General features: G+C 40.3%; 1 protein-coding gene and 1 non-coding gene across 4 annotated transcripts in view; both read right to left on the minus strand.

Moving 5' to 3' along the window:
• The window catches only part of MTUS1 (microtubule associated scaffold protein 1), a 166,624-nt gene that overhangs the window by 139,193 nt on the left and 5,775 nt on the right, over positions 1-21,656 (minus strand). The window lies entirely within an intron of this gene.
• On the minus strand, positions 6,803-6,908 carry LOC113926085. Its single transcript, XR_003521167.1, has one exon. It is a non-coding gene; the product is annotated as a U6 spliceosomal RNA (small nuclear RNA).

A 21,656-nucleotide genomic window follows, 5' to 3' on the forward strand; every position in this document is an offset into this window, starting at 1 on the left:
AACTCTGGAGTTTTTGCTTAATTTAAATGCCCTAAATCAGTTATATCAAGGTAATTTACCTGCATTCTTCAGAATAAGAAAATCAACAGCTGTGATATTGAGGTCTTATTCAAGTTATTTGTCCCAAAATAAAATACTTTGTGGCTGTACATAAGAAACTATCTTTTTCATAGAGCAGAAACTGCAAGCAGACTAAAAGAAATCCAAACACCAGACCATTCAATGAATCCTCTCAGGAGACCACGGTTATACAAAGACCAACTGGTCTTGTAGCAGTAGATACAGCTGAGTGTAATGCCTTCCCCCCCGACCCCAAACTAAAGAATTTTCCTTGGACTCTTTGCCAACAAAACATCACAGACTTGTCTGAAGCTTAAAGGAGGAAAACTTGTACACAGACGTTTCTTGGTTATATTGTACATCACTTACAGTAAGACTGAAAACAAAACAAAAACACAAAGTTCTGTACAGCAAGCAACTGACTGGTCAATCCGGACCAACTCTGCAAATAGGAGGGACTTTGACTTGTCAGATTAAATCAGCATTCACCGTTGCTGGGTGACTGCTTAATTAAAGAACCGAGAATATTCCAGTGACTTGAATTAAAAAAAAAAAAAGTTTAGAAGGAAACATCTTAAGTATGTATCTACATTACAATAGGAATCCTTTTTAATCTATGTACAACTTGATTTCTCATTTTCTATCAGTGTAGGAATATTGCTTCCTATACTAAAAACTCTGACGATTTTCATAGCCTTTCAACTCAGGAAATTCTGAGTGCTCACAGATTATCAAATGATTTATGTATAAGGGACCTATGTATAAATTTGCTTCATAATTAAATATTTATAATCATCTTGGGAATCTTATCTAAATACCAAAATATTAAAAATATTTACGCTCCAATGGAGTAAAACCCATTCTTTACAGATTGTACTTTTTGGATCAACATTTCTTTCATAGAAACTGAAATCGGAAGATTTAGAAATCATTTAATCAGCATCTTGGACCAGCGTCAACGCTCTTTGCATTACGAGTACCTGGGGTCACTGAAGCTGTGACTTCTCCCAATAGTCAATACAGACTCTAAAAATGAATGCCTTTCAAAGCCCAACAACAGGTTGTCCCATGCAGAGACCTGAAATACATGCCAAGTCTTGCAAGGACTGCACATGACAAGTCTACACAAGACACGGCAAGTCTACACATGAGGTCAAACACTCCAAGTGTGGGACTCCGGTGCAAACCTGTTCATGCTGGAGCCCGCACGCTGACCCACCCCGCAGCCCCTGCACGGAACGTGTCCTCCTGCAACCCCACGCACGTCACACATGACCCTGAGCGCTACTGCTGGGGCGCACGGTTCCCCAACAGAGAAGCAGGTGATTCCCAAAGTTCATTTGGAAATGTATTCTAACTCAAAATTCATTTTCCTAGAGCAATGCTATTGTTAAGGACTACGTCAATTCTCTGGAAATAAAACGCTACTTTTGTTAACAAAAATAATTTTACAATTCTCCTGGAAACGGGGCCCAGTCATGGAAGAGGGGCTACCAGGGATGATGGACGCCTCTCCCAGCCGTCAGAGCATCGGAGTTCATTCTACCCAACCTTATTCTGTGAAAAATCGGTGGTCCAGGGAGTAAGTTAGGATTTCTCGTAGTGCCTCTGTGGCCTGACTCTAGGGGTCACCGTTCACACTGCATTCTACAGAAAAGAAGCCCAGCAGTTACCATTTACATTAAAGAGGATGCTAACAGTGCCCTTAGAATCCTGAAGTAGAGCAGCCCTGAGGACTTCCAAGTTCATACAGCTGCTTAGAGACAGAACCAGGATCACAACTCTATTTTCAGCTGCTCTTTAATGGTGCATTTACGATATAAGCAAATTTTTATCCTCTTTAACACCATGCATTCAATTATCTTAGGGGAAATGGCACGGAGTTACAGATGAATCCTGCCATGAGAACATCAAATACACTAAAAGGAAAACCTGCACAAACTAGAGACAAACCTACAGAAAACAACTTGTTAAAAAAAAAAAAAAAGACACCAAAGGCATCCTACACCAATGTTAACATATTAAACCATCTGTCCCAAAGCTGCAGATGAAAACAAGAGTCAATATTTACCTTGCATTACCCAAACCTGAATCCCTCTTGTTTTTTATCTTCCAGTGACTACACCACAAAGGAGATAAAGTGATTCATAATTATGTCTGCCATGTGCATCCACTGAGAAAAATTATCTGATCCTGAGGCCAGTTTCATCTGCATTACTGTCATACAAGGAAAGCGCTGTGGCCACCATCGCTGATGCCAATTAGGATAAGGAGCAGGACATTCTGTCCTCTACTGGGTCTCAAGACAGATTACATTTTTTCTACAAGGATAACGTAGGCCCCAAACCAAACATCTTATGTTCCACATTTTTTAAGCCAGTATCTCTCGATGATAAAGATGATCTAGGCATGAAAACATTTGATTACTCAATGGAGTAAAGAACCAGAGCAGTGCTCCCAATTCCTGAAACTGCACAACCACTTGCCAATCATCACAAATAATCCAAGGGAGAGAGGTAGAATGGAAAAAAAAAAAAAAATCAACACAGGTCTTTGAAAAAGTAGTGGCATGGGAACTATGAAGATTATAGGACAAGACTGCTTAATCCATGTTAGAGAATCAAAGAGAGATTCAACCTCCAAAAATACATTCCTGAGAAAGGCTTACCTACTAGAAACTAAATCATTCTTCCAGTTCCCTAGGCATGTGCAGTACACACTCAGAACTTTCCCTCCTTTCTCCTACCTGATTTGAAAAATTAACTTAGATTGAAAAACTTATCTCTTTATTCCCAGACATGTCAGTGAAGACCCAAGAGAAAAAAGTTACACAATAAAATATACAGGAAGACTAGAAATCCTCCCAGAAGCAAAAATAATAATGAATTCAACATCACTGGAAATTAACATCTCTGAACCCAACTTTTAAAATGTTTTAGGATGCCAGAGACCAAGACCACGTGCAGCGATGAGGGAAGGATCTGCAAGAGTTCAGCCAGCACCAGTTATCACAGAAGCCTGGATGTGCTCTGAAGATTCTGGAAGCAAGTCAGAAGGCCCAGTGCTTGCATCAGTGCCCTTTCTGCACAAAGGAAAACTTAGGTAAGATGCTGCACTTTGATGTAGCACAAACAGGCAGCAGGGCCTTTGAGGGAAAAACTCTTACATCTCCCTTATCACTTTGATTGGAGTCAACCAGCATGCAGACACCGTACCCACATACATGTGTATCAACAGCTACAGTTTCCAAGATGGAAACTTAGGCGCAAAGCACACAATACGTAAGCGGGATTCAGGTGTAAACCTGCTCATTCCAAAGCCCATGGTCTGACCCACTCCACAGCCCCCGCAGCAACTGCGTGTTCTCCTTCAATCCCAAGCACCTCATCACACACCCTTGTGCTATACTGCTGGGACAGGCAGTCCCCAACTTACAAGCACGTTATCCTCCAAAGCTCATTTGGAAATGTATTCTAACTCAAAACTCACTTTCCTAGAGAAATGCTAATGATGATTAGGTTCCTAGGCTAGCCCCCAAACTAAAGTGTAGTACATCTCCCACTAAGATACGTACATACTATATGGATGCATAAAGACCAAGAAGCTGAACACCAGTTCGGGCACTGTGTCAATGGGGAAAAAACACAGTCAGGGAAGAGAATGATAGAAGTTACTTTGCTACCTGACTCTGGCCACCATCATCTTCAGTCTCAGGAGTCAGAAGAGAGTGGAGGAAGGGGGGGTGGAAAAAAAAAAAATGGGAGAAAGTTCTCTGCCTTTCTAAAATATAAAGAGATGAAAGAGAAAGGAATCTCATTCTCCATCCTCTCTCTTCCTCCTCCTCCCTTTACAATCCCAAAGGAGACATAAGGCGTCAGGCCTTCCTCACTCCAGCCAGACAAGTGGTCTCCTACCTCGTCCACGTGCATGTGAGCACACAGCCGACTGGAAAACACCAAGAGCAAAATTTGGCTTCAACAGATAAAATCTGTCAGGGGCGCCTGGGTCGATTAAGTGTGCAGCTCTTGGTTTCAGCACAGGTCTGCTCTCAGGGTTGTTAGACTGAGCCCCATGTCAGGCTCCACACTCAGTGGGGAGTCTACTTGGGATTTTTCCCTCTACCTCTGCTCTCCCCCACACTCGCACACACGTGCTCTCTCAAATAAATCTATCCTTAAAAAAAAAAAAAAAACTTCACTTTTTAACATCTTCCACCAAGACAGAAAACTTTCCTCCCCGCTTTCAATCTAACTTTCTTAATACACAATAAGAAAGCTAATACATAGGACTATGAAGTGAAACCAAGGAACAGAAAATTTAATTCAAAATGTTAACATGTAAAAAAGGACTTGAAAAGACATTTCTCTGGGGTGCCTGGGTGGTTCAGTTGGTTAAGCATCTGCCTTCAGCTCATGATCCCGGGGTCCTGAAATCGAGTCCTGCATCAGGCTCCCCACTGAGCAGGGAGCCTGCTTCTCCCTCTGCCTGCTACTCCCCCTCTTTGTGCTCTTTCAAATAAAATAAAATCTTAAAAAGAAAAAAAACATTTCTCCTTAGAACAAGTACAAATGGCTAAGTGCATGAAAAGATACTCAACATCAAAAATCTTCTGGGAAATGCAAATCAAAACCATGAGATACCATTTCACACCCATTAGCATGGCTATTATCAAAATGTTAGTGAGGATGTGAAGAAATTGGATCGCTCTCAAATTCATAGTCAGAATGTAAAACGATTCAGCAGCTGTGGAAAACGATCTGGTGGCTTCTCACAAAGTTAAATATAGAACTACCATACAACCTTGTATTCCACTCCTAGGTATATACCCAAAAGGACCAAAAGCAGGGACTTGAACAGGTATTTGTACACCCATGTTCACAGCAGCATTATTCATAATAACCACAAGGTTGAAGCAATCCAAGCGTCCATCAACAGATGAGTAAAGAAAATATGGTACATAAATACAATGGAGTATTATTCAGCCATTAAAAAGGAAAGAAATTCTGACTCATGCTACAAATAGATAAACTTTGAAAACATGCTAAACGAAATAAACCAGACCAAAAGGACAAATATGGTAGCACTCCTCTTACTTGAGGTACCAAAATAGTCAAACTCATACAAACAGTAGAATAGAGGTTACCAGGGGCTGGTGGAAGATTGAATGGAAAATTGGCCTTTAATGAGTTCAAAGTTTCTGTTTGCGTTGATGGAAAATTCTGGAACTAGACTGCGGTGATGGTTACACATTATGAGTTAAGTTAATGCCACTGATCTCTATACTTAAAAATGGTTAAAATGGTAAATTTTATGTTAGGTACATTTTACCGTGAACAAATCAAAACCACAAACCAGAAGAGCTAGAGCTAATAGCATAACTTCACTGCAACCTCAACTGTCCCAATCTACAGAATAGGAGAAAAATACGATATTACGTATCTTAGAATTTTGGGCTGCCTTGTAACTATTTGGTATCTAAAATATTAAACCCACAAATGGAAGGGTCTACACTCTAGCATGCATCATCATGCTGACCACTGTGGTACAACGCAGCTGCCAGGGAGAAGCTCCTCTGAGTTAGACCATCACATCCAAAGAACCCACTTATACACGTGAACAGATACCTTAACTTGGCAAGTTTCATTGCTAAAATCTTCATTAAAATTTTCATTGTATCAACATAAAGTCACAAAATAAATGATTTCAGAGAAGAGTAAGATTATGATAGTAACCAGAGTGCATTTGCTGACAAAGACTTTTATTTTTCTTTAGTTTTTTTAAATTTATTTTCATTTATTATGATGTTCAATTAGCCAGCATATAGTACATCATTGGTTTTTGATGCAGTGTTCAACGATTCATCAGTTGCGCACAACACCCAGTGCCCATCACCACACGTGCTCTCCCCAGTACCCATCACCCAGTTACCCCATCCCCCCAACCCCCTCCCTTCTGTAACCCTCAGTTTGGTTCCCGGAGTCCAGAGTCTCTCATGGTTTGTCTCCGTCTCTGATTCTTTCCCATTCAGTTTTCCCTCCCTTCCCCTGTGGTCATCTGCACCATTCCTTATGCACCGCATAGGAGTTGTTTAAAATTAAAGGGGCACTCGGACGCACAGGGGGACCTGCCAATAGTCACTGGATGAGTCCTGCAGGCTCCAGGTAAAGCAGCCTGGCCAGGCTAGGGGACTCCAGACTCCAGCTAGGACCTAAAACTTAAAGTGAGCACAAGATACATAACCCCACAATGTGTCACACAACTTAGGAACAGGTTTCCAGGCAGGCATTCCATAGTTAAATCAAGGTACTGACATTCCTACTGAACTATTTAGCACCTGTATTGATATTATTTCCAGACAAAGACTGACAACTACCTGTATATGGAACATTTCCACTCAAGGACCACTTAATAAACTCCTCCAGGGTTAAGTAAATCTCAACTTGACTGCATGGTTCCAAGAATAAGAGCTGTCTAATAAACTCCCTTGTATTTACAGAAGTCTCAGACACAATGCTTAACAGAAAGCAAGCATTCAATAAATGCTAAGAAATCAGATTTTCTTAGCTATCCATTAAACATCACTCAGAGGGGATGGATCAAAACCAAGAAGAGGTAAACAACTCTTTTTTGCTTGTGATGAAAACTTTTAAGATCTACTCTCTAAGCAACTTTTAAACATGCAATATAGTATCATCAACTATAGTCACTACGCTGTACATTACATCACCAGGACCTAGCTTATAAAAATACAAAATGCTTCATGAAGTTGCGGGTCATCCTTGGGAAGGGGCCATGCTAATCCTTCTCTGTATTATTCTACTCTTAGTATATGAGCTGTGGAAACAGGTACCTAAATGATTTTTAATATATAAATACAAATATTAAAAAATAGATACATGTAATACTCCCAACTCTCTCCTAAGACCATATTGTAGTTACCCTTTTGAAAATGAAAAGCAACTTGAATAGTCATAAAATGGATTCTGTGTAATCTTACTTTAAATGGTAACCTCTGAGTGTGGGATTAGTTTACAACAACTCCCTTTCTCTGAGAACATCTCCTTTTTACTGAGTTGAGCTCCAGTGTATGAACAACAGTGAACTGTCCTGGTGTGGATGACTACCTCCAATGTGGTCAGACTGTCTCTCCCCCACCATTGGATTTGAAATAGCTAGTCAGGCAGAGTGTGTCTGTGGAAGTCCCTGGACTGGAAAACATAAATCCCAGCACTGCGGAGTTAGCCGCCTCCTGCCATGCACCCCGGAGCAGATGAAACAAGTCTCTGCAAAGAGAATGCTACCAAAGCCCCAAGAGAAGCAGAAATAACGAAGAACGACCAACCTGACTTGGTTCCTGACAATGTCCTTGACGTTAACTTCTGAGAAATATTCCATACCCTTTTAACACCTATCCATTTTTTGCCCCAGTTAGCTTGAATTGATTTCTATTACTTTCAATTAAGAGTCTTCAACTGTTGCCAATAATTTATCATAGGAACACTTTAGATGATGGTTAGCACATTTTCTACAACTGTGATGACTTAGAAACAATCTGAATGTCACCAAGGAAAGGATTAGAAAATTAGAGGGACTCAATGAAATGCAACCATTTTTAAAAATATGCAGTTTATAAAACTAGGCAAAATGTGTGTTTTAGTAGTATTACCATGCAAAACACATAGGAAAAAAAAAATGGGAAAATGAAAACAGTAGACATGAATAGGGGTTTGTGGCTGTGGGTGACTATTGCTGTTTTAATTTCCTGTCTACTAATTAAGACCAAGAAGGAAAAGCTAATAAATTGCAAAAAACTAGAAACAACATAAATGTCCATCACCCGTGGTTGAATAAGAAAAACTGAAGTACATCCATACAATGAAATACCACTCGGCAAGAAAAAGGTAGACCGTTGATACAAACAATAGCCTCTGTGTTTGAGATATTTCTCTAAGTGAAAGATGCCAGACACAAAAGGCATGTAATGTTCTTTACATAGTATCTGGAAGGGCAAAACCATGAAGAAAGACTGAGATCAGCGTTTGCCTGGGAGTCAGGGGAGAGAGGCTGAAAGGGACACAAAAAAACTGCATGACAGAAATTTCTATTTTGGGGGCACCTGGGTGGCTCAGTCGTTAAGCGTCTGCCTTCAGCTCAGGTCATGATCTCAGGGTCCTGGGATCGGGTCCTGCATCGGGCTCCCTGCTCAGCGGGAGCCTGCTTCTCCCTCTGCCTCTCTCTGTCTCTCATGAATAAATAAAATCTTAAAAAAAAAAAAAGAAAAGAAATTTCTATTTTTTGATGGTGGCTGACAATGTATTTGCCAAAGTTCAATGAACTGCCCTCCTAAAAAGGCAATTTTTGCTATAAGTAAGGATACCTCAACCACTCTGACTTAAAAATAAAGACACTGAGCTTGGAAACCAAACCAAAGCTACTGAGGCACCTGTTTCCTAATACTGGATGACATTCATTCACATTTATTAGGTGCCCACGTATGCCCAACACTCTGCTAGGTGCTACCACACAGTGAACAAAAGAAACAACTATACAAACAGAAATTGTAATCAGTGAAGAAAAATCACAGGCATTCCTGTTGCTATTATAGGGTGAAGGTCTCTGAGCAAATCACATGTTTAGCAGAGACCTGAGGAATAAGCAGAGAAGAGAAAAAGCATGGAAAGATCTTAGATGTACTGGAGTATCAACAGTTAACTCAATAGCAACTCAACTGTTTAAATTTAGGAAGTGTGGTTATATTTTAATATTTTGATATGATGGAGAATGGGGCTTCCTAAGTAAGCAAATGAAGCTCTCAAAACAGCACTATGGGCAGTGGCCAGATACAAAAGAATGTTGTGGATTTGGGGGGCCCTCAAAGAGTATTATGGTTCCTCCATCCACTGTTGATATTTCAAAAGTGATTAACAGAATGTATCCAGTACCCGGCAGTGAGACTGCCTAAGGATAATTAACTCTCATGTTCTGGTGTTTTCAAGAGATGTACTGTGCTTGTTTTTAATTTTGGCTGAATTTACCATGGTTTCCTCAAGCTTATCAAGATTCTAAATGATCACTAAACACACATCTACTTACCAAAAAGTGAACAAAAGTGTCCTCTGGTAAACAAAACTCTTCACACTATAGGGTTCGAACCCCAAGACACCACCTTCACTTGGCTTGAGAGGCACTCCCCTAGCTTTAATCCTCCTCAACTCACGGGCTGCTCCTTGGCAAATTCTTCTGCTGGCTTCTCTGACCAACCTCCTAATGTTGGGAGTAATTCACGGCTCATGCCCCTTAGCTCCTCTCTTCTTACACTCATCATCTTTAAATACATTCTGTTTCATGGCAAGCCCCACAAGCATCTCACTGCCGGGATCTTTCCCTAAAGCTCCAGATCTGATGACCCAACTGTTAATTCAACATTTGCACCTGTATACGTAACAGGCATCTCAAACTTCCTGCCTCTAAAAGAACTCCAGGCTTTTTTTTTTTTTTTTTTAGATTTTATTTATTTATTTCAGAGAGAGGATGAGAGATAGAAAGCACGAGAGGGAAGAGGGTCAGAGGGAGAAGCAGACTCCCCGCTGAGCAGGAAGCCCGATGTGGGACTCGATCCGGGGACTCCAGGATCATGACCTGAGCCGAAGGCAGTCGCTTAACCAACTGAGCCACCCAGGCGCCCAAGAACTCCAGGCTTCTTGACTCACAAAAATTCTTTCTTGCCCCAGTGTTCCTCAGTCTCAATAAAAAATGCCTCTAGGCGCCCAAGCTGATCATACCAAAAACCTAGCAGTCAGCCTTGTTCCCCCTCTTTCCCTATTACCTCATTAGCAATTAAAATGGGCACCGCCTTCAAAATATATTCCGAATGCAACTATTTCTCACCTTCACTATTACTCCAGGTCCAAGATACCCATCTCTCTCTCCTGAAGGACTGAGTAAATCATTAGCCTCTTGCCTCCTTCCAATACATTCTCCACAAAGCAATCAGGAGTTCTCTGCATTGTAACTCAGCTCATTGCAAATCCCCTCTCAAAAGCCATCTGTGGGCCCTCAGGACACAAAAAAATAGACCCACTGACATAGAACAACAATTAGCAACACATTAGCCTTTGCACTGAAAGTAACAAGAAATAGCTTCAAAGTCAAGCAAGTCCTCCTGCTACCCCTAAATCAGAGAATATTACTTAAACTGAGTAATCAATGCTCACATGCAGTGAAAGAATCCTTTCAAAAAAAAACAAAAACAAAAAAACAATAAGCACCCATCCCTAAATCAATGAGTTCAAACAAAATACTCTCCACCTCTTATCTCATCAGACCTCCTCAGTCACCCTGGAGGCTTGGGAGGGAAAACAAAGCTCTTGGTCTTTTGACCACAGATATCTTAAATATCTGAAGTAATCTGGTTTCACCTTAAATAGAAAAGGAGACTGGAAAATAAATACTAAGTTTTGAATCTATCATACCAAGTCAGAAAACAGCTACCAAATGGAAGATTGTCTATCACTTTCATACAGCAATTTCTAACCAATATGACTTCAACATAAAATGTGTAACAAATGTATCCAAAGTGTTGTTAGTATGTTAAATAATCTTTCCAGAAACTTCAGTTTAAAATGCATAGGTCCACAGTAAATTTAATCAAGTAGGTAAAAGACCTGTACTGTGAAATAAGACACTGATAAAAGAAATTGAAGTTGACACAAATAAATGGAAAGATATGCCAAGCTCATGCTTGGAAGACTATTGTTAAAATTTCCATACAACCCAAAGCAATCTACAGATTGAATGCAATCCCTATCAAAATACCAATAGCATCTTTTCCCAGAACTAGAATAATCCTAAAATTTTTATCAAATTACAAAAGAACCCAAATAGCCAAAGCAATCTTGCAAAGCTAAAGGCATAATGTGCCCAGATTTCAAAACATACTACAAAGCTATAGTAATCAAAACAGTATGGTGTACACACACACACACACACACACACAAAGACACAAAGACACATGGAACAGAGAGACCAGAAATAAATGCGGTTAATTAATCTGTGACAAAAAAGGCAAGAACATCCAAGGGGAAAAAGTCTTCAAAATGGTGCTGGGAAAACTGGACACCTGAAAGAATGAAACTGGACCACTTTCTTACACCATATATAAAAATAAACTCAAAACAGATTAAAGACCTAAACATAAGACCTGAAACCATAAAAATCCTAGAAGAAAACATAGAAAATAATCTTTGTCATCAGCCTTAGCAATTTTTTTTTTTTTTTTGGATCTGTCCCCTCAGACAAGGGCAACAGAAGCAAAAATAAGTGTGGGACCACATCAAGTTACAGCTTTTACACAGCAAAAGAAACCATCAATGAAATGAAAAGGCAACCTATTGAATGGCAGAAGATATATGCAATGATATAGCCAATAAGGGATTAATACCCAATATATATATAAAGCACTCCTACATCTCTATGTAAAGAGCAAACAATCTAATTTTAAAAATGGGCAGAGGACCTGAATAGGCATTTTTCCAAAGAAAACATACAGATGGCCAGCAGACACATGAAAAGATGCTCAACATCAGTAATCATTAGGGAAATGCAAATCAAAACCACAAGATATCACCTTATATCTTAGAATAGCTAGTATCAAGAAGATACAAGCATTGGTAAGGGAAAAATTAAAACGAGAACTACCATACGGTTGACGATTCCACTTCTGGGTATTTATCCCAAGAAAGAAACACCAATTTGAAAAGATATATGCGCCACTATGTTTATTGCAGCAATACTGACAATAGCCAAGATACGGAAGCAATCCAAGTGTCTATTATTAGATGAATGGATAAAAAGGATGGGAGATATATACAATGGAATATTACTTAGCCATAAAAAGGATGAAATCTTGCCATTTGTGACAATATAGATGGACCTAGAGATACTCTGGTTTCTCTTCAGATCACATCTTTCACCTTTTACTAGAGTGTATTATACTAAGTGAAATAAGCCAGACTAAGACAATATAATGATCTCACATATGTGTGTTATTTAAAAAAAAAAAAACAAAAACAGGGATGCCTGGGTGGCTCAGTCGGTTAAGCGTCTGCCTTCTGCTCAGGTCATGATCTCCCGGGATCAAGTCCCACATCGGGCTCCTTGCTCAGCAGGGAGGCTGCTTCTCCCTCTCTCTCCCTCTGCTTGCACTCTCTGTCAAATTAATAAAATCTTAAAAAACAAAACAAAACAAAAAGCTAAACTGAAACAATCATAAATACAGAGAACAAGCTGGTGGTTACTAGAGGGGAGTGAAGTAGGGAGAGGGGTAAAATGGGGGAGAGAGGTTAAAAAGGTACAAACTTCCAGTTATAAAAGAAGACATGGAGGGCGCCTGGGTGGCTCAGTTGGTTAAGCGACTGCCTTCGGCTCAGGTCATGATCCTGGAGTCCCGGGATCGAGTCCCACATCAGGCTCCCTGCTCAGCAGGGAGTCTGCTTCTCCCTCAGACCCTCTTCCCTCTCGTGCTAGCTCTCATTCTCTCTCTCAAATAAATAAATTCTTTAAAAAAAAAAAAAAAGACACGGAATGCAATGTACAGCATAGGGAATATAGTTAATATTGAAACAACTTTGTATAGTGACAGATGTTACCTAGATTTACTGTGGTTGCTTCGTAATATATAAACGTTGAATCACTGTTGGACATCTGAAACTAGTCTAATAATGTCAACTACACTTGAATTTAAAAAACTGTCTTTGTTGAAATGACCTGTCACCTTCAAGTTTTCAAACGATGCTTCACTTTGTGTTCTCGGGCACTATGGGAAACAAGGCACATCACGGTTTCCATTCCTCAATAATTGGCAACCAACAGTAAATACAAAATGTTTTCTTACAAAATAGAAACATCTAGAAATATACCCACTAAGCCCAACCTCATAAAAAGAATCACCTCCTGTATTTGCTTTTACTGTCTCTAAGGGTTTCTGAAAGTCAATCTCTAAAATGTTCATCTCCCCCTCTAGAAGCCAGGAAGAAAACATTCACTCTCCTCTACACTTTTCACACCTGTCTTCGGACACACACACTCCCCATTTGACTGTCTCCTTATGGCACCATCTTCTGGCAGTGAGAAGGGAGCGGTGGCGCCGTGCCATTCAGGCCCTCCTCCCGAACTGTGACTATTTTCAGGCCAGCGTCCCCTCTCTGATTCCTAACTTGGCCCTAGGTAATCATGAGGCAGTGAGAAACCCTTCAGAAGCCAGGCAAGTCCCAGTGGGATTAACAACGTTCCACTGCAAGAATCTCCCAAGGGTTACAAAGGAGAATGCCCCCCCATGCATAGCAGGGTCATGACCTTTATAGCCCAACCCACCCACTGCCCTCACTTGGCCCAACCAAGCCTGGGCTCCCAATCCAGACATGCAATCCATAGTACCCATAATTTCATCGGGGGAAAAAACAAAAACAACAAAGCTGAGATTTCCTACTTTGAGAGTTTTAACCCACATGCTAGAAAATTTAAAGCTATTCAGTGTTGAGTGTTTTTTTTTTCCCCTTGAAATGTCATGTCCAGTAACACTGAGATTTTGGACTTGTTAACCTTGGAAAGAGGTAGGTATTAATAAAAATATTCAAAGAAAAGTTTAGTCACCTTTCAAAAAAAAAAAAAGAATCCACCAAGATGGTATAATAAAAGTATCTTCTTGTGCTATTTATAAATATAACCACATACTACAACATCTATAATTGGTACAGGCCCACCAGATATACTAAATATATCTGATGTTAGAACTCTACAGGATCACTGCTTCACCTCTATTAAAGACAACTATAGTAAGACAAATTTCAAGTTAAGTGTTTGGTTGGTTTTTCCAGCTCACTACTAAAATGAAACCTAAGAACCTCAAACTAGGTTTGAATAGTTGGCAACTGAAGTTTCAAGGGAGAGCACATCCAAAAAAATGGAGAAAAAATACATTCATATATTTCATTTTGTACCTTTCCTCCAAGGACATCGTGTCACATCAAAATTAATCTCTTTCATTCATCCCCCATCTTGGATTTTGTAAATAACTGTCCATTTTTTCTGAACCCATAGGTTGACAGCATCAAAAAGGTTTGTTCTCCAGATTTCTCCTGATAACATCAAATGAAGACCTCATGAAAATGTTAAGGACATCACACTGGCTCTAGTATTTGAGAAGACAAGCTTGATTCAGAGGGGGAACCAAGGAGTAAAGATTCACTCACTGGTTCTGGCTGTGACATCTGCTTATTGGGAGTCTCTGGCCCTGAAGGTGAGCACACCTCTGTCAGATGTCTCCTCTCCAACCACTCTGGTGATCTAGGATGGCTGAATGTGGGAATGTGCCAGGAGAACAAGAAATAGAGCACAGACATCAGGAAGCAAGAAACCCAGCCAAGTCCCCTTCCTTACCCTCATAAGCAGAACAAAAATCTCACTGTTCCAAAATTAGCTACTTTTTTTTGTATTTCTCAGAAGGCAGTATAAGAAGAGGGAGCCTAGGGGATCTTAGAATCTGTCCTCAATAGACTTGGAGGAATAGATGGTATAATTTTTTCTTAAAGACACCGAATACGCAAATCGTTGTGCTATAGAAAAATTAGGAAATCCACAAATTGGGCTTTGTTTGGCTTTATATATCTAAGGCTAGTATGTTCAGTGCAAAGTCTTTAGCTTCATGAAAAGGGTCCAAGTCTGGCTACCGATGATATCACAGCCTGACTGCAACAGCCTTTAATATCAATGGCACAAAGTCAATCAAAAGAGATACTTAGAAGTAACCACCCTCAGCAATAAATGCTCAAAAGAAATAATTCAGTAATAGAATTCCATCCTTAATGGCAATCTGTGGCTCAGTTATGGCCAAGAAATCTCCAACTGACCAAAGCCAGAACCACTGCTCCCATTTGCACAGATGGGTGGGCCCTGATGGCATGACTGGCTGCCCAGAGTTTAAAGGTAGAAATGGATACAAGAGGATTTGAACTTAGAAGTGGGAGGGAAAGGTTCTACCCATGTTCACCCAAATAATATTTGTGGAATTCAACAGGCCAATTTTTTTTTAAGTTAAGAATTTCAGGATCTACTCATGCCTTTCTCTAAATGATTCCGATCCCTGGTTAAAATACTTTATACAAAGTATTTTAACCAGACATTAAAATAACAGCTCTCCTTTGGGATAATGACTTTCTAACTTGTATACCTAAAATATCTGTGTGATTTAACTTAATTCACATTTATAGTTTAGAAAAATTCTATTCCTACCATTATATAAATGCAAGATGTTATAGTTAGCTCTCCAAATCTTCCCAATTTTCTTACAACTATTCCCTTAATAATAAAGCCTTTCAAGCAGGAGATATTTTTTTACTATTCAGAACCTCCAATTAGCTACAAAAGGAGGAATCCCCTACAACAGTACCAGAGCAGTCCCAGAGAAGAAAAGTGGGGGGTCACATACTTCATGCACCACCCTGCCCGTTTCTGTGTCCCTACTTTGAACTGACCTTTTACCACAAGAACTTCCACTCACTCATTCAACAAACACTGATTACTTGCCTACCACATGCCGGCTGCTCTCCTAGGGACAAAATGGTGAAGACAATTCGTGTTTAAGGAGTCTTCAAAGAGCCGATAGTTAAGACAAAGTACAAGTCAATAATTACAAAAACTGCAAAAGTAGAGGTGGAACCCAGCCTAAGGGAACCCAGAGGACGGACTCCACTGTGTGGACATGGAGAGGATGATGGAGTGTAGCTCCCTGAAGAAGAGGAAGCTTGGACTGAGGTTGAGGAACAGGCAGGTGAGTGTTTCTGAGCCTTTCAGATTCTATCGACTAGTAACATTTCCCCTCCAAAAATCTGGAAGGACAACAGGAGAAAGGATACTTAAAATATCATGGAGGTTGGCTGACATAATAGCTGGAAAACTATCTAAGGCTTTGAATGTCAGAGACCTGTGAGAAAATGTTCTGTAAACACAGTGTTCGGCCCATCAAGACTGTCACGTGGGGACCGTCTCTCTGACACACCGTCAGTCCCTCCTTGTCTGCCCACAGTCTCCCAAGGGTGTGAGGCCAGAAGAGGGGGAGCAGGCAGCTATCTCTTCCATGGACAGAGATAAGGATGTCAGCACACAGCACTTCCAAGTCCCCAAAGTGTTCTCACAGTTGTCTCCCAGGTGACAGCCCCATAGCACAGAGAGGTCCCATGACGACTTCCTATGCCTCTTCCGGGTAGATCCTCCCAGAAGTTGAGGATCCTGCCCAAGAAACATAGTTCATAAGTAACAATGGACATTAAGACCCAGTTCAAATGTGTACCCTTGGTCTCTTTCCCCCTTCCTTCTCATAGCTAATAAGGTCAACCAACATTTGCTAGCGACAAACCCAGCTCTGCAGAACTGTCTCAGCTACTGGGCTACCTACCTCGCTTGGAACAAGCCAAAAGTCATCTTGGCCTCATTTTCCTCCTCTGTAAAAATGGATGCAACAGTAAACAATCCATTTCTTAGGGTTGTTTTAAGGTTAAATGAAATTTTTGGAAACTTTCTAATACCCACCATTGTTAGTTGCTACTGTTATACTGTCAACAACCTTGTGAAACAAGCTTTATTATTACCCTCACTTTAGGACCAGAACTTAGCAACTTGTTCGTTCAGTCAAGGCACCTTTCTGGGGGGATGGACATGTTCTAGAGCTCGATTGGTGTGACGGTTGCACAGATGGAAATTATTTGTCAAGACTCATATTTGTACACTTAACCTAGGTACACTGCATGGTACTTAATTTTATATCAGTTAAAAAATTTGGGTGGCACCTGGGTGGCTCAGTCACTTAAGTGTCTGTCTTCAGCTTGGGTCATGATCCCAGAGTCCTGGACTGAGCCCCACACTGGGCTCCCTGCTCAGCAGGGAGCCTGCTTCTCCCTCTCCCTGCCGCTCCCCCTGCTTATGCTCTGTCAAATAAAATCTTAAAAAAATTTTTTCACCTATCATGTGGCCAGTAAACAGTGTGTATATTCCCAAACACCTCTATTAACTCATTTTGAAACTAAAGATGTTTTTTCTGGTTCTTGTTCTAGAATCTACTTTCCAACTAATCCTTCCTACCCTAGTGAAAATCTTGCATGGTTACTACACCAACTACCATTTTGGTCTGATCTTGTGGACATCAAACCTGACTTACACAGTTTTACGTTTCACTGTTAGCTCCTGCATATATTCACCTAGACCCTCCTAGAGGAGTAGGTCTCTGTCCATGACCCTGTAAGGGCACTATAGCCCCAGACCTAAACAATCACTTTGAAAAGGAGTTTAGGACCACAAACCAGGTTTGTCTTGGTTTGAGACCGAATCTAAAATATTTGCTCTTAGTTTAGGTCAGCATTCCTTCAACACGTTTTTAAGCACCTTAATAAAAGCACTATTCTAAGTATTCCTAATAGAGAGGTGAATAAAATTACATTCTTGTTCTTGTCAATATTACATCATCTTGCCGATAAGAATTCCATCATAAATTCAGCTTTTTCATGAGAATCAGTAAGAAGTAGGAGAGTCAAAAACAGTAAGATTAAGTTCCAGGTACCACTGAGGCCATACAGAAAGGGCTGTCCCAATAAAAGTAAGCAACTAAAACCATACCACCATTCGCACACAATGCTTGTCAAGAACACTGTCAGGGACTCTACAGTTTGCCTGAAGAAGTAACGTGATGTGAAGACTCTGCATTCTTTTGTTTCTAAATTGTACACAGCTAGGTAAAGGAATTATCCAAAAGGTAGCACAGGTTGTTGGAGGGAAATGGGGTAGAATGTCTACACAGGACACAGATTTAAGCTAAAGTGACTTCTCTCCCTCAAGGTATTAAATGCCCATGAGCAGCTCCTTGTTTAGAATCATTCAGACAGTTGCCGTATCTCCTCAAAGTCCACTTGGCAGAAAGGAAATAATTTTCCATCTGAATCCTGCCAAGACCAGTTGAAAAATGTCAGTGTGTATGTGGTTACACAAGTTGGCACCTCACGCCATATCTCCCAACCTTTATTAAACATCAACTTCCTGTACCTTTTACTTGGAAAATGATTACCTGTGTTAGGCTTTCCACTGGCAAGTAAGAGTTCTTTCACAGACGGTCAGTGTATGTATAGATCTAACTCCTAGGGGCAGCCCAAAGGAAGAAAGAGCCAACCTCCCTAAAATGGCCTACTTGTCAAGTCCTAACATCGTACATTCCTTAGAAGTCATTTTGGTAACACAGAACTGTTGACCTTTAGGGCTAGAAACCATGACTGATACTCAGGGTGTAACTGTGGTTTTATTGGACATTCTCTTCCCCGTTCTGACGGACACCAGGCCTCACCTCCTAGTTAAATTTCTACCTGGGATTAACTCCATCTGCCAAAGAATTACCTGCCTCCATGTAGCTTAAAATAAGGAAATAGGATTCAGTATTTCTATAGAAAAAAGTGCTTCAGAAAAACAAGTATTAGTCCCTGTTCAACATACATGACCCTGGGCTGCTATCTGTAAAATGGGTACATTTTACAACATATTATTGTACAATCAAATGATTCAGAGGACTATTAAAATTTAGTTGGTTCTCTTTGAAGCAGTGTAAAAACTGTAAAATGTCACAGAAATGTCTGTAACTATCAATTTTCCATTTGTGCTACTCATCTTAGCGGCTTACAGGATTTAACATTGTTTTATATTCTGCAGTTAAGATGGAAAAATAACATGCCATAATTCCAAGCAATGTCATTTGAAATGTTATATACCCAAACAAGTGACGCTTTTGATCCCACTTCAGCACCAATATGAAGAAAATCCTCACAACAGTGATTACTCTTTATGGCATGAAAACTAGTCAAGTATCAATATCCTACCAGGAAGGTGGTATAGACCAGGAGAGAAGAACTGGATCCTAATCCTGGTTCTAGAACTCACTCATCATAATACAAAACATTTATCCACATAGTTCCAGTCAACTTCCTCATGTATAAGATAGACCTCTACTTCACAAGTTGGTGTGCTAACTGAACAAAAAGGTCCTTAATGTCCTATTTACAAGATACTATCCAAAAACAGTTATTGTTTCACTGTAATTTTAATCATATGCATGTGTGTGTGCGCATGCACGCATGCGCACACACACACTGAGGCAATTCTGGATTTTTCATCTCTATTTTCTCACACACACACACACACCAGCAGCTCCCTAAACCTGAACTCTACAGAAAGCCAAAAGGTAACAAAGCTTAAGTCCAAGAATAAATATTCTCAACTATTACTGGTATAAACCAATTCTTTTTAAGCAAGAAGAAAAGTGATCAGGCTCCTGTGCCTGGAATTTAATTCCCAGCAGAGAGCACCAGTAGGCCCTAGCAACCACCCTCTCAAAATTCAGTTAAGGAAATTAGATAAAACTTCCTAGCCATGAATCAGAAGAGATGTCCTGTATTTGGCACTGTGGCATAATAACCCCAAGCAACAGGTATCATCCCCACCGTCTTGATAGGGGGACAGGGGTGCAAAAGGAAGAAAGTTACTTACTGAATCCACGTGGCTAACACAGATCTCAGACATGAGCCCAGCGTGGTCATATTTTAAAGTCTGTGCACTCTCCATTATATTCTGGGTACCAAACGTACTGGATCCCAGTAACATTTTTTTCCATTTCTATTAACAAAGTATGCCTCCAAGGTTTCAAACTGGACATCAGGGTGAGCAAAATCTAGCTAAATGTTGAAATACCTCTTTTATTATTCCAATCTTAATAAAACAAGAGAAAGGAGAGAAAGAAAAAAAAAGCATTACCCTGCCCTGGAGGCTTGTACTTACACCATTTAAGTAGAAAATAATTTTCATTTGAGGTACCTATAAGGTTTCAAATTTTAAGTGTTGGGCATAACAAGGTATAACCATTTTGTAACCTAACAGTCATACCTGCAATAGAAAATCATTTAAAGTTTTTCATGAAAAGAGAAATGCAGGATTTTTCCTATCTCCATTTCATTGATAGATACACTCCCCTTATACTGGAAGTAAAATGTACTAGGAAATTCCTTTGCATAGTTGCCATTAGTAGTATCTCCCCATAAAGCACTACCAGGAGTTTCTAAGCCTTAAATAAAAAGTCAACTCTTAGAGGAGTACAGAATCAAATTCAATAGCCAGCAAGTCTTGTGGGCCAAAGTTTTACAGAAATGCAAAACTACTCTGAAACAAATCTCATTAAATGCAACGAGAGAAACAACCACCCCAGACTGAAAATTCATCTGAGTTACTTTTTAAAACCTAAATACATATTTCTCTAAACGAGAAACAGCCCACGTCTCTAAGAGAACTTGTCGACTTGTGACCATCTGCACAACGGGAGACTGTAATCAATTAGCACAAGTGGGATTAATTCCGTACAAGTATTTGCACGTGGGTTTGCCAGATGTTCTGAGAATGGCACTTAGTAATAAAAGAAAATTCCAACTCGGGAGGAACGAACCTCACACCTTCCGGCTCCAGGTGACCCTACCGTCTAACAGCGCCAGCTTTCGGAAGGACACAGGGCCACCGGTGGAGTGGCCTCTGTCTGCTGGCTGAGGCTACCACGGGGGGTGTGAGGAAGTGTGAGGGCCAGGACAGAGAGGAGAGTCTAGAGAAGCAGTCAGTAAATTATCGTCTCTGGCTTAAAAGACCTAGTAGCTGTGACTGACGGAGGAAAGAATTTCAAACTCTCATGCCATTAGTGCTCTAGATGATTTATTCCAGGCTCCATCTGGTACAAATAATTATAAAACTGCAAATGTACCCAACATGAGGTTTAGACCCTATCCTCAAGACGCTTACAAGTTTTAACAAAAACCCACTGGAAGAGGTCGCTAAAAAGATTATCCGGAGCAAATAAGTGAAATTAGACTGCAGTGCCAAGCATCCTGCTTCGTGACAATTCTGAGAGTAATCATGATCCCTGATTAAGGACAAAGAGTCTTTAGATGACAAAAGATGTCACACAGCCTTGCTTTACCACACTTTAGTCAAGGTAGCAGGTAGAATCTCCAACATATGGCACAATGTTCATGATCTGGGAAGGATATTTCTAGGACCCTCAACACTACCATTTCCAAAACCGCACTTTGGGGACTTTTCTGCTGACTCGCCTGAAAACCGGAGCCAAAAATTTTGTTTCCCACATCTGTGCCCTTCTACTTCGCAATGTTTGGCCCATAGGAAGTGCTCAGTATATGCTCTGAGGCTTATCAAACTTCAGATTCTAACAGCAAGGATTCTCGTTCATGCCTTTTATTTACCATTTAACATGAAAACATAATCCTAATTATACACTCTGCATAAATGACTGGGTTATACACAAAGTGTAGATGGACGATCTAATAAAACAAGGCATTTTTCTTGCAAGTACAAATATTTACCCTTTTTAACCCATTTCTCATTTCTCCCCAATCCCTCTCTCACCAACAAGTAGGAATTCCAGAACCCTGCCTTGAATTACGGGCTACTGAGCTAGGGTAGTAGAAATAAGCACATACAGTTCGATTCCATAATTTGTCTAAGAAGACCAT

Source organism: Zalophus californianus, chromosome 2, assembly GCF_009762305.2.
Source record: "Zalophus californianus isolate mZalCal1 chromosome 2, mZalCal1.pri.v2, whole genome shotgun sequence".
In the NCBI taxonomy this organism is placed as follows: domain Eukaryota; kingdom Metazoa; phylum Chordata; class Mammalia; order Carnivora; family Otariidae; genus Zalophus; species Zalophus californianus.